We start from the raw sequence: 10,369 nt of genomic DNA, 5'->3' as shown, positions 1-10,369 counted from the left end.
CACAGCCTTATACAACAAATGCTTCTGTAAGGATGTCTGCCCAGCAACTGCCTCTCCAGCCTTGGAAGGGTGTCACCCTTGTTGTTGATCTTTTAGCCAGGGGTAAGTATTTCAAAACAATTATGTAATCCCCTTCATTTTTTCCTTTAAAAATCCTTCTCTTCCTTTACCTCCCGGAATATGCACATGGTTTACCTATGGCACAAGTATTCACATTGCAATGCTCTGTTCCCAAGTAAACATCTTTTCTTTTAGACAGCTTCTCTTTGTTTGTTATTTAGATTGGTGGGGAACAAGCAAATATAAAAGACAGAGTTGCCTAGAGCTGAGATGCCAGGATTAGCCATGCATTGATTGGGCTAAGCCATGGGCTGCCGTGAGAGTGGGGAAGAGAAAGGGAGACTCTCGTTTGGCTGGGACAGTGCTCCCGGCTCTCAGGAGAAGCAAACCCAAGTCTTCCTTGGATAAAAGCATCCCCATCTTAGGTCCTCAGGGTTCCCATACATTAAGATCAACAAAATGAGTTCAGACTCAAATAACATGAAAAACACAAGCAAACAGGTTACCATGAGTGACAATCAGCAAAAACAATCAACAACAGAATTAAACCCCCTTCCTTCGGGTAATGAAATTGTCAGACTCAAAATACAAAATAACAGTGGATAAAATGTTTAAAACCTGAAAAAAAGGAATCTCAAAAATAATCAAGCAATAAGAGATAACAAAAATTACCTAGATTTTGAAAAAGACAAAATTGAAATTTGAAAACAGAATTGGCCGAGTGTGGTGGCTCACGCCTGTAATCTCAGCACTTCGGGGGGCTGAGGTGGGTGGATCATCTGAGGTGAGGGGTTCGAGACCAGCCTGGCCAGCATGACAAAACCCCGTCTCTACTAAAAATACAAAAATTAGCTGGGCGTGGTGTTGGGTGCCTGTAATCCCAGCTACTCGGGAGGCTGAGGCAGGGAGAATCACTTGAACACTTGAACCCGGGAGGTGGAGCTTGCAGTGAGCCGAGATCTGCACTCCAGCCTGGGTGACAGAGTGAGACTCCATCTCCAAAAAAAAAAAAGAAAGAAAATAGAATTCCAAAAATTAAAAAAAAAAAAGTCAATGGGTGGGTAAACAGCAAATTAGGTGAGGTGGAGGTGGTCTTAGAGGTGATGGAGAGCAGGTCCTGGGGGCTTTGCAGGGTCATAGAGGATGGTGCCAGGAAGCAATCACACTTTGAGTACACTTGAGAGTTCTATAAAAGTTCTATTAAATTATTGCAGAAAAGGGCTACAGGATGACTGTTTGCAATAAGATTCTTTTGGTGCTGTTACAAGATTTGGTTTGTCTTTAATTTAGGCACACTGCTGAATGTGTGATCAATATTTAGTAATTATGTACAAATAGTCCCTGTTATAAATCAGAGTTGTTATTGCTGCCTTAAGCTTTGGCTTTGGTAACAAGCCGCTTCTTGGATACCGTGCCGTTTTCCTGGTGTCAGCTGCCTCAGTCAGCGCTCAGCACCGTTCTCATACAAACCTGCATGTTGCAGTTAGTAGGAAACGTCTTGTTAAGAAGGGCAGACACTGCCTCCCCAACGTAGCTAGGGTAGAGCTTCAGCACCTTTCTTCCCAGTGGGAGAATCAGGCCTCCGTCCCTAAATGCAGAATTCTAGCCAGAGGCTGTGAGGTTTTGTCCAGGCCCTCATGACTTCTTGCACAAAACTCTCCTAGGAACTTTGGGGGCTACAGTCACTCAACTCAAAGAAAATTCTGCTTTCTTCAAGATCAAGATGTATTAGTCAGAGTTCTCTTCAGGTACAGAATTAATAGGATAGATGTATATTTGAAAGGGAGTTTACTAAGGAGAATTGACTCCCACATCACAAGGTAGAGTCCCACGATAGGCCCTCTGCAAGTTGAGGAGCCAGGAAGCCAGTGGTGGATCAGTCTGAGTCCCGAAACCTCAAAAGTAGGGAAGCCGACAATGCAGCCTCCAGTCTGTGGCCAAAGGCCCGAGAGCCTCTGGCAAACCACTGGTGTAAGACCAAGAGTCCAAAAGCTGAAGAACTTGGAGTCTGATGTTTAAGGGCAGAAAGCATCCAGCACTGGAGAAAGATAAAGGCCGGAAGACTCAGCAAGTCTGCTCTTCCATCTTCTCCTGCCTGCTTTATTCTAGCTGCACTGGCAGCTGATTAGATGGTGCCCACCCAGATTGAGGGTGGGTCTGCCTCTCCCAGTCCACTGACTCAAATGTTAATCTCCTTTGGTGACACCCTCACAGACACACCTAGGAACAATACTTAGCATCCTTCCATCCAATCAAGTTGACATTCAAAATTAACCATCAAAAAGGGCATCACAAGTAAACCCAGAGCTGAAGTCAGAGTGCCTGCCCCAAGTAATAATACCTGCAGCCCCTCCTGCAGGTTGGCACAGGCTCTAGCCCTCAGTAGACTAATCCCTGACTCACTTCATCAGGTGTGGCCCTTGTGCTTCCCCAGGTGTGGGCCTGGGCTCATGTTCATCAGAATCACCTGTGTGCTTAATAAAACTGCAGCCTCCAAAGCCTCACTCACGCCTACTGAGTTCCTCTTGTGGGTGGAGTCAAGGAATCTTGCCTTCTGACAAGCACCCTGTTTGTATTAGTCTGTTTTCACATGCTATAAAGAACTTCCCTGAGACTGGGTAATTTATAAAGGAAAGTTTTAATTTACTCACAGTTCTGTATGGCTGAAGAGGACTCAGGAAACTTACAATCATGGCGGAAAAGGGAAGCAGATGTGTCTTCCACGGCGGCAGGTGAGAGAAAACAGCCCAGGGGAACTGCCGTTTATAAAACCATCAGATCTCGTGAGAACTCACTTACTATCACGAGAACAGCATCGGGGAAACTGTCTGCGTGATCCAATCACCTCCCACCAGGTCCCTCCCTCAATACAGGGGGATTATAATTCGAGATGAGATTTGGATGGGGACACAGAGCCAAACTATATCACTGTCCTAGGTCAGTTTCCTAGAACCAGTGCTAAGATGGGAATTCTTGCGAACCTTATTGATTGGGGGAGCATTGCCCTGTGAAGGAGAGTGAGGGAACAGGATAGGGCAAGGGAAGCAGGTTAAGCAAGGGTCTGGTCCTCAATGGAGACTGGCTCCAGCCCAGTCCCATGGGGCGCTCCAGAACACAGACCACACCTCGTAGTTGTCCCATCTTGACACAAGGGGAGTGGCCTTTTGTGCCCTGTCATTGTACCCAAGCAAAGGTTATCCTCTGCTCACATACTGCTACCTGCAGGAGCAGGCTGTTAATGTGTGCCAGGAGTAGCCCCCCAGGCAAGATAATCCCCGTATTCCAGGACAGTTTAGTGGAGCAGCTCTAAGCCCCTAGCAAGCCTCACAGCAGACCCTCAGCAATCAATTCACACCCCCAGGAGATTCAAGCTAGAGCAAGATGGCTTGGCCAATAAAGCTGAAGAAAGCCTCAAATCGACATCCTTTCCCTTCTTCTCCCACGAGGAACTAGACTAACTCAGTAGCCAACCAAGACAAAAGGGTTCTTTATGGAGTGGTGTCCTCATAATCACATTTGTTTCTTGCCAAGGCAATCTCAGCTGCCTAAACCTGTACCACACAGGCAAGAGAATCCAGATGTTGTCATGAGCCAAGAGAGACTCCATGATAGGAAAGCCTATATAAGGGGCCAGCACCCTGGAAGTACCCCATCCCTTCGTTATCTAGTTAGAGATAACTGTTGCCTGGCACAGCGGTTCGTGCCTGTAATCTCAACATTTTGGGAGGCCGAGGTGGGAGGCTGTCTTGAATTCAGGGGTTTGAGACCAGCCTTGGCAACATAGCAAGACTCCTCTCTACAAAAAATAAAAAATTAGTTGGGCATGGTGGTGCACACCTGTAGTCCCAGCTAGTTGGGAGGCTGAGGTGGGAGGATCATCTGGGCCTGGGGGGTTGAGGCTGCAGTGAGTCATGATCGTGCCACTGCACTCAGCCTGGGCAACAGAGCGAGACCCTGTCCACCACCAAAAAAGGATAAAGATTTTTTAAAAAGAAAGTAAACAAAGAGAGAGAGAGAGGAAAAAAACTGTCATCACTGGGCAAGCAGACAGTGAAATTGATGCCAGTCACACACATAAGGCTTCTATTTGACTTCTTAGAATCAATAGGGAAAATATCAATTTTATCTCAGGATTTTATCTCCTAATACTGTCCTCAAAGCCTTTGCTTCTGACCCAGCGCACATCAGAAGAGGGCTTACTAGCTGCTGCTTTTAAGGATAAATCAGTGTGTCCAAAGCCCTGTTGTCTGCCTCCCTACTTCTTCCAAGCAACACTAATGTACCCCTGTTTCCTCCTGAACTGGGCCCTGCACATGCCAAATTGACACTTGACACATGCCAAATTCTCGCATAGATCATTATGAGAAACCCACATACCCCCCTTCACTCTTGCCTTTGGTTCAAAATAAATTAAAAACTGAAGACAAAGAATCTAACAGGAAATGAAAACAAAAACCTAATTTACCAAAAGAGCTAGTCATTTACCCCCTGGAGGTATGAGTGGCTCACACCTTGCTCTGAATCAGGGCATTGAATAAGAAACGCATGTGTTAAATATATATTTCAGCTTTACCTCAGACAGATGACTAATGGTGTTGTGCTGTGTTTTGTTTTGTTTTTTTGTTAAACCCACAGAGATAATTATTTACTCAATAAAATTTAAACTGTTATCATAGCATAATTGGAAGTCGAGGGTAGTCATTTTCTCTCCCCGCCCCCTCCCAGCTGCAGGTGATATGGTCATATATTAGACAACATGATTATTAGTTTGCTTCTATAGTTTTGTGAAAAATTAATGGAGGGGAACTCTACAGGGCCTCATCTTCAGCAGCCTCCTTGTGGGTGCTTCTAAGTCCTCTCCCAACCTGAATATCCCTTATTTCTAACTGATCCATGTTCACTATCCCCAGGAAAAGGGGCTGTTTTACAGGCTTGCTATTTAGGGGAGAAGAAGCTGGCCATCTGTAAGCTCTCTTCTTTTTAATTTACCAGCTTTTAAGGGCTAGGAACAGTTTTGAAACATCCAAGTGAACCACTGGGCATCTGTCCAGTGTTCAGAGGGTAACAGGATCAGGGAACATTAGGAATAGATAAGACCTGGGTGATCACAGAACACAGCACGCCCATCATGGGGGTGAGCTAACCAGGGGTGTATGTTAGCTGGATCAGAAGGGCTGATCTGTTAGCGATGGCAGAGATCTGAGTTACCCCAAGTTACTGGCAGTGTATCCATATGGGTCCGTAGCAACTTCAGCCGTTGCCTCCTCAGAAGAAAGAATTAAACTGAGGGCCGTAAAGCAGAAAAAGAGATGGAGGCAAGTTTCAGAGCAGGAGTGGAAGTTTATTAAAAAGGCTTTAGAACAGAAAAGAAAGGAAAGAACCCATGGAAAAGACCCAAGTGAGCGCCTGAAGGTCAAAGAGAGAAAAACAGCCCCTTTAACCTTGATCCTGGGACTTCACAGGCTCGCCGCTTTCCCATGATTTTTCCCCTAGGGTGCGCTTTCCACATGCGCAGTGCTTTCCTTACCGCAATTAACACTTTTTTTTTTTTTGAGATGGAGTCTCGCTCTGTCACCAGACTAGAGTGCAGTGGCGCGATCTTGGCTCACTACAATCTCCAACTCCTGGTTCAAGCGATTCTCCTGCCTCAACCTCCTGAGTAGCTGGGACTACAGGCACGTGCCACCATGCCCAGCAGAGATGGGTTTTCACTATGTTGGCCAGGATGGTCTCGATCTCTTGACCTTGTGATCTGCCCACCTTGGGAGAGCGTTAGACTGAAGATCTAACGGTCCCTGGTTCGATCCTGGGTTTTGGCAATTAACACTTTTAATGTTAACAGGTGTGGACCATCCAGAGATTGTCTCTCTCTGGCTGCCCAATTACCATTTTTAGAGCAGCAATGTGGTAACTGCTGAGCCATCACTTGACGTTCCTAGTGGGTTGGGGGAGAGCCCTCTCCTGCCCCGCTCATGCCTGTCTAACTACCTAGAACAGATCTAGACCCAGACCGGGTAATGGGCACCTCCCCCGGGGCTCCTGCACAGTGTCCTGCCCTGCATATGGCCCTTTCCCAGGCAGCTCCGTGGGTCTCTTCCGATTTAGGAATGGACCATGCTTCTGGGGTGACTGAATTTCCACACAGCACCCAGGGAACGAGTTAACCTCTATTTCAAATATATTCCATAAATCACTCTAGTTGATCAAAATATGTTTCTGGAATCATGAAAATAAAATGTAAGTGTGGTGCATGTCATGAGAATACAAAACGGTACTTCTTAGAACCCATTTTATTTTATTTTATTTTATTTTTAAGTTGTGCACTTTTATTCAGCTGGTCTCAAGTCAGTGTACAGGTAAACCCTGGCTGCCTCTACCCACTCCTAGGGAGACCAAAAGCCTTCATACATCTGAACTTGGGGGACAAAAAAGGGGCACCACGAAGGCTGATCATTCAAAATAAAACAAAATTAAAAAGTATTAAGGTGAAGATTAAAAAAATTTTGCATTACATAATTTACATGAAGCAATGCTATCACCTCCTGTGTAGACTCAGAAGGGGACTGGACCATTCTCCTTAAAGAGAAGCGGGGTGGCTTTTAGGAGAGCAAGGGACTTCCTGTAACAATGCATCTCACGATATTTGGAATGATTATTAAAAAAAAAAAAAGAACAATGTACAATCAAAGTCTCGGCCACATTGTAGAACTTCGGGGGATGCTTGCTCCAACCAACTGCTGTCACCTTCACCGTTCCAGTTTTTAAATCCTGAGTCAAGCCAAAAAAAAAAAAAACCATATAAAACAAAAAAGCAAATAAAGCCATGCCAATCTCATCTTGTTTTCTGTTCAAGTTAGGTTTTGTCAAGAGAGGGTATAACGCAACTAAGTAACAGTCCGCCTAGAAGCATTTGCGGTGGACGATGGAGGGGCTGGACTCGTCATACTCCTGCTTGCTGATCCACATCTGCTGGGAGGTGGACAGCGAGGCCAGGATGGAGCTGCCAATCCACATGGAGTATTTGTGCTCAGAAGGAGCAATGATCTTGATCTTCATTGTGCTTGGAGCCAGGCTGGTGATCTCCTGCATCCTGTCAGCGATGCCAGGGTACAAGGTGGTGCCACCAGACAGCACTGTGTTGACGTACTGGTCTTTGCAGATGTCCATGTCACACTTCATGATGGAGTTGAAGGTAGTTTCGTGGATGCCACAGGATTCCATGCCCAGGAAGGAAGGCTGGAAGAGTGCCTCAGGGCAGCGGAACTGCTCGTTGCAGATGACTTGGCCACCTGGCATCTCCTAGCTCTTCTCCAGCAGGGGGTTGGAGGCCACCATGGCCATCTCCTGCTCAAAGTCCAGGGCGACATAGCACAGCTTCTCCTTGATGTTACGCACGATTTCCCGCTTGGCCGTGGTGGTGAAGCTGTAGCTGTGCTCGGTGAGGATCTGCATGAGGTGGTCAGTCAGGTCTGGGCCAGCCAGGTCCAGATGCAGGATGGTGTGGGGGAGGGCATACCCCTCGTAGATGGGCACAGTGTGGGTGACCCCATCACCAGAGTCCATCACGATGCCAGTGGTATGGCCAGAGGCTTACAGGGACAGCAAGGCCTGGATGGCCACGTACATGGCTGGGGTGTTGAAGGTCTCAAACATGATCTGGTTTACCTTCTCGTGGTTGGCCTTGGGGTTCAGGGAGGCCTCGGTCAGCAGCAGGGGATGCTCCTCAGGAGCCACATGCAGCTCATTGTAGAAGGTGTGGAGCCAAATCTCCTCCATGTCCTCCCAGTTGGTGACGATGCCATGCTCGATGCGGTACTTCAGGGTCAGAATGACTCTCTTGCTCTGGGCCCTTGTCGCCCACGTAGGAGTCCTTCTGATCCATGCCCACCATCACGCCCTGGTGCCTGGGGTGCCCCATGATGGAGAGGAAGACGGCCCGGAGAGCACTGTCGCCTGCGAAGCCAGCCTTGCACATGCCACAGCCATTGTCGATGATGAGGGCAACAGTATCATCATCCATGGTTAGCTGGCGGCAGGTGTGGATGGGCGGCAGAGTGGCAAGGGACAAGGCTCTGTGCTCGCCGGGCAGATGCGGTCTCGGCGGTCTAGAACCCATTTTAGCTGGGAGCAACAATTCAGCCAGGTTCTGTGCCTCTGTTTAGCACCTTCTGTTTATGAGATAGGTAGTAGAGACTACCAGGCAGTCACAAGACTTCAATCTACCTGGGTCAGCAGACCCTTTGTGTGGCATGGCATGAAATATTAATATACCGCCTTTCTTCCAAACCTGCACCTGGAGGCCTCAGCGCCTTCTCTTCCAACTCAGAGACCACCTTCCTCTATCTGCATTTTATCCTCTGCAGGTTGAATGGATCCCGTGACATCTGGTGCAGAGATTCCTCAGCTCAGCAGTGCCTCAGAGTGATTCTTAGAGAGGACTAGGAACCAAGAGGCAAATGCACGAGGCACAAGTGGGCTTTGCCCCGGCGAAGGTGGAGGGAATGGGCCACTGGTGTCAGACGCTGGGATCAGATGCTCTGCCTGGCCACCTTCTCAGCCTGCTCCTGTGGATCACACCATTCCCCATCTTCCCAAATGCCAGCCCTGCCAGCTGGGAAGCCCAGGGGACCAGGTGATGGCTGTGCCTGGAATCTATCAGTCCTCTGAAAATGGCTTCTCCCCTGGCCACCAAAGGGGAGTAAACAATGCCATGGAGATTGAAATAATCATCAACAAGGACACAAGGACACTGGTTAATTGGGAAAGGTATTTTCCTTTTTTTTCCCCCTTTTTTCTTTTCTGAGATGGAGTTTCGCTCTTGTTGCCCAGGCTGGAGTGCAGTGGCGCGATCTCGGCTCACTGCAACCTCTGCCTCCCAGGTTCAAGGGATTCTCCTGCCTCAGCCTTCCAAGTAGCTGGGATTACAGGCATCTGCCACCATGCCTGGCTAATTTTGTATTTTTAGTAGAGATGGGGTTTCACCATGTTAGCCAGGCTGGTTTCAAACTCCTGACCTCAGGTGATCCACCTGCCTCGGCCTCCCAAAGTGTTGGGATTACAGGCATAAGCCACTGCGCCCAGCTGGGAAAGGTATTTTTCTTTACCAAAGAGAGTAAAGAATTATTGATTAGTAATTAAAGTCTGTGTAAACATACAACATGGTTGCTAATGGTTTTCCTTTTTTTTTTTTTTTTTTTTGAGACAGAGTCTTGCTCTGTCTCCAGGCTGGAGTGCAGTGGCGCAATCTTGGCTCACTGCAACCTCCACCTCCCACGTTCAGGCGATTCTCCTGCCTCAGCCTCCCTAGTAGCTGGGACTACAGGCGTGCACCACCACGCCCAGCTAATTTTTGTATTTTTAGTAGAGACGGTGTTTCACCATGTTGGCCAGAATGGTCTCAATCTCTTGACCTCATGATCCGCCCGCCTCGGCATCCCAAAGTGCTGGGATTACAGGCGTGAGCCACTGTGCCTGGCCGGGTTGCTAATGCTTTTCTATTATTTTCAGTAATAATTATAAATTAAGGAAAAGGCAAGAAGATTTGAGGATTTTTATCCCTGAAGATGAAATATGGGTTGTATTCAGAAGCTCTCAAAAAATAGTAAGAAATATTATGTTGAAAAATATATCAAACAATGGGAAAAATTACCTTCATATTTTTTCCTAGCTATTAATCGTTAAAGCAATTTTCTCAGGCAAAATGCCCTGATTAACTGAATCTTCCTAACCAATGACCATGCATGTGACAAAGGACCTGGTGACTGAGCCTTCTGAAAGTCTGCTTCCCCAAGGTGTAAAGAAAGAGACTAGTTCCCCATCCCCTACTGCCTCATGGGCTTTCTCATGGCAACCATTGCTTACAAAAAGGGTCTGATAATTTTATGATTTAATGACCCCATTTCCAGCACCAAGTAGCCCGTGGTTGCCCCCATTTTTCTCGGGTCATTTGCTTGGCTGCTGAGCTGACAAAGCTGCCGTGGGCCTTCGGTTTACATTCAGAATCACTGATGCGCCACAGCAGACAGCGTAGAGAATGGACTTAGCCTCATTTGAGCCACAACGTAGCTGCTGGGTGCTTGGGTCCCACAGCTGCTTTGTGAGTGAAGCTGTGCCTCAGTTTCCTCATCTATAATATGAGGGCATTTATACCTACTGTCTTAGTTGGGGTTTCCTCTCTCCCAAGAGCAGAACCTGAGTGAAGACTTGGGAGCAGGTATATTATTTGGAAAATGTATTAGTTTGAGAAGGCTGCCGGAACAGATGACCACAAACTGGGTGGCTTGAAATAACAGAAATGTAAGTCTCAGAG

At 47.3% G+C, this 10,369-nt stretch overlaps 1 pseudogene; it reads right to left on the bottom strand.

The window, feature by feature from the left end:
* Positions 1-6,887: 6,887 nt before the first annotated feature.
* Positions 6,888-8,083, bottom strand: LOC129019036 (actin, cytoplasmic 1-like; annotated as a pseudogene).
* Positions 8,084-10,369: the final 2,286 nt, after the last annotated feature.

Source organism: Pongo pygmaeus, chromosome 17 (assembly GCF_028885625.2).
Source record: "Pongo pygmaeus isolate AG05252 chromosome 17, NHGRI_mPonPyg2-v2.0_pri, whole genome shotgun sequence".
Lineage (NCBI taxonomy): Eukaryota > Metazoa > Chordata > Mammalia > Primates > Hominidae > Pongo > Pongo pygmaeus.
This window is presented reverse-complemented; position numbering and strand designations above follow the sequence as displayed.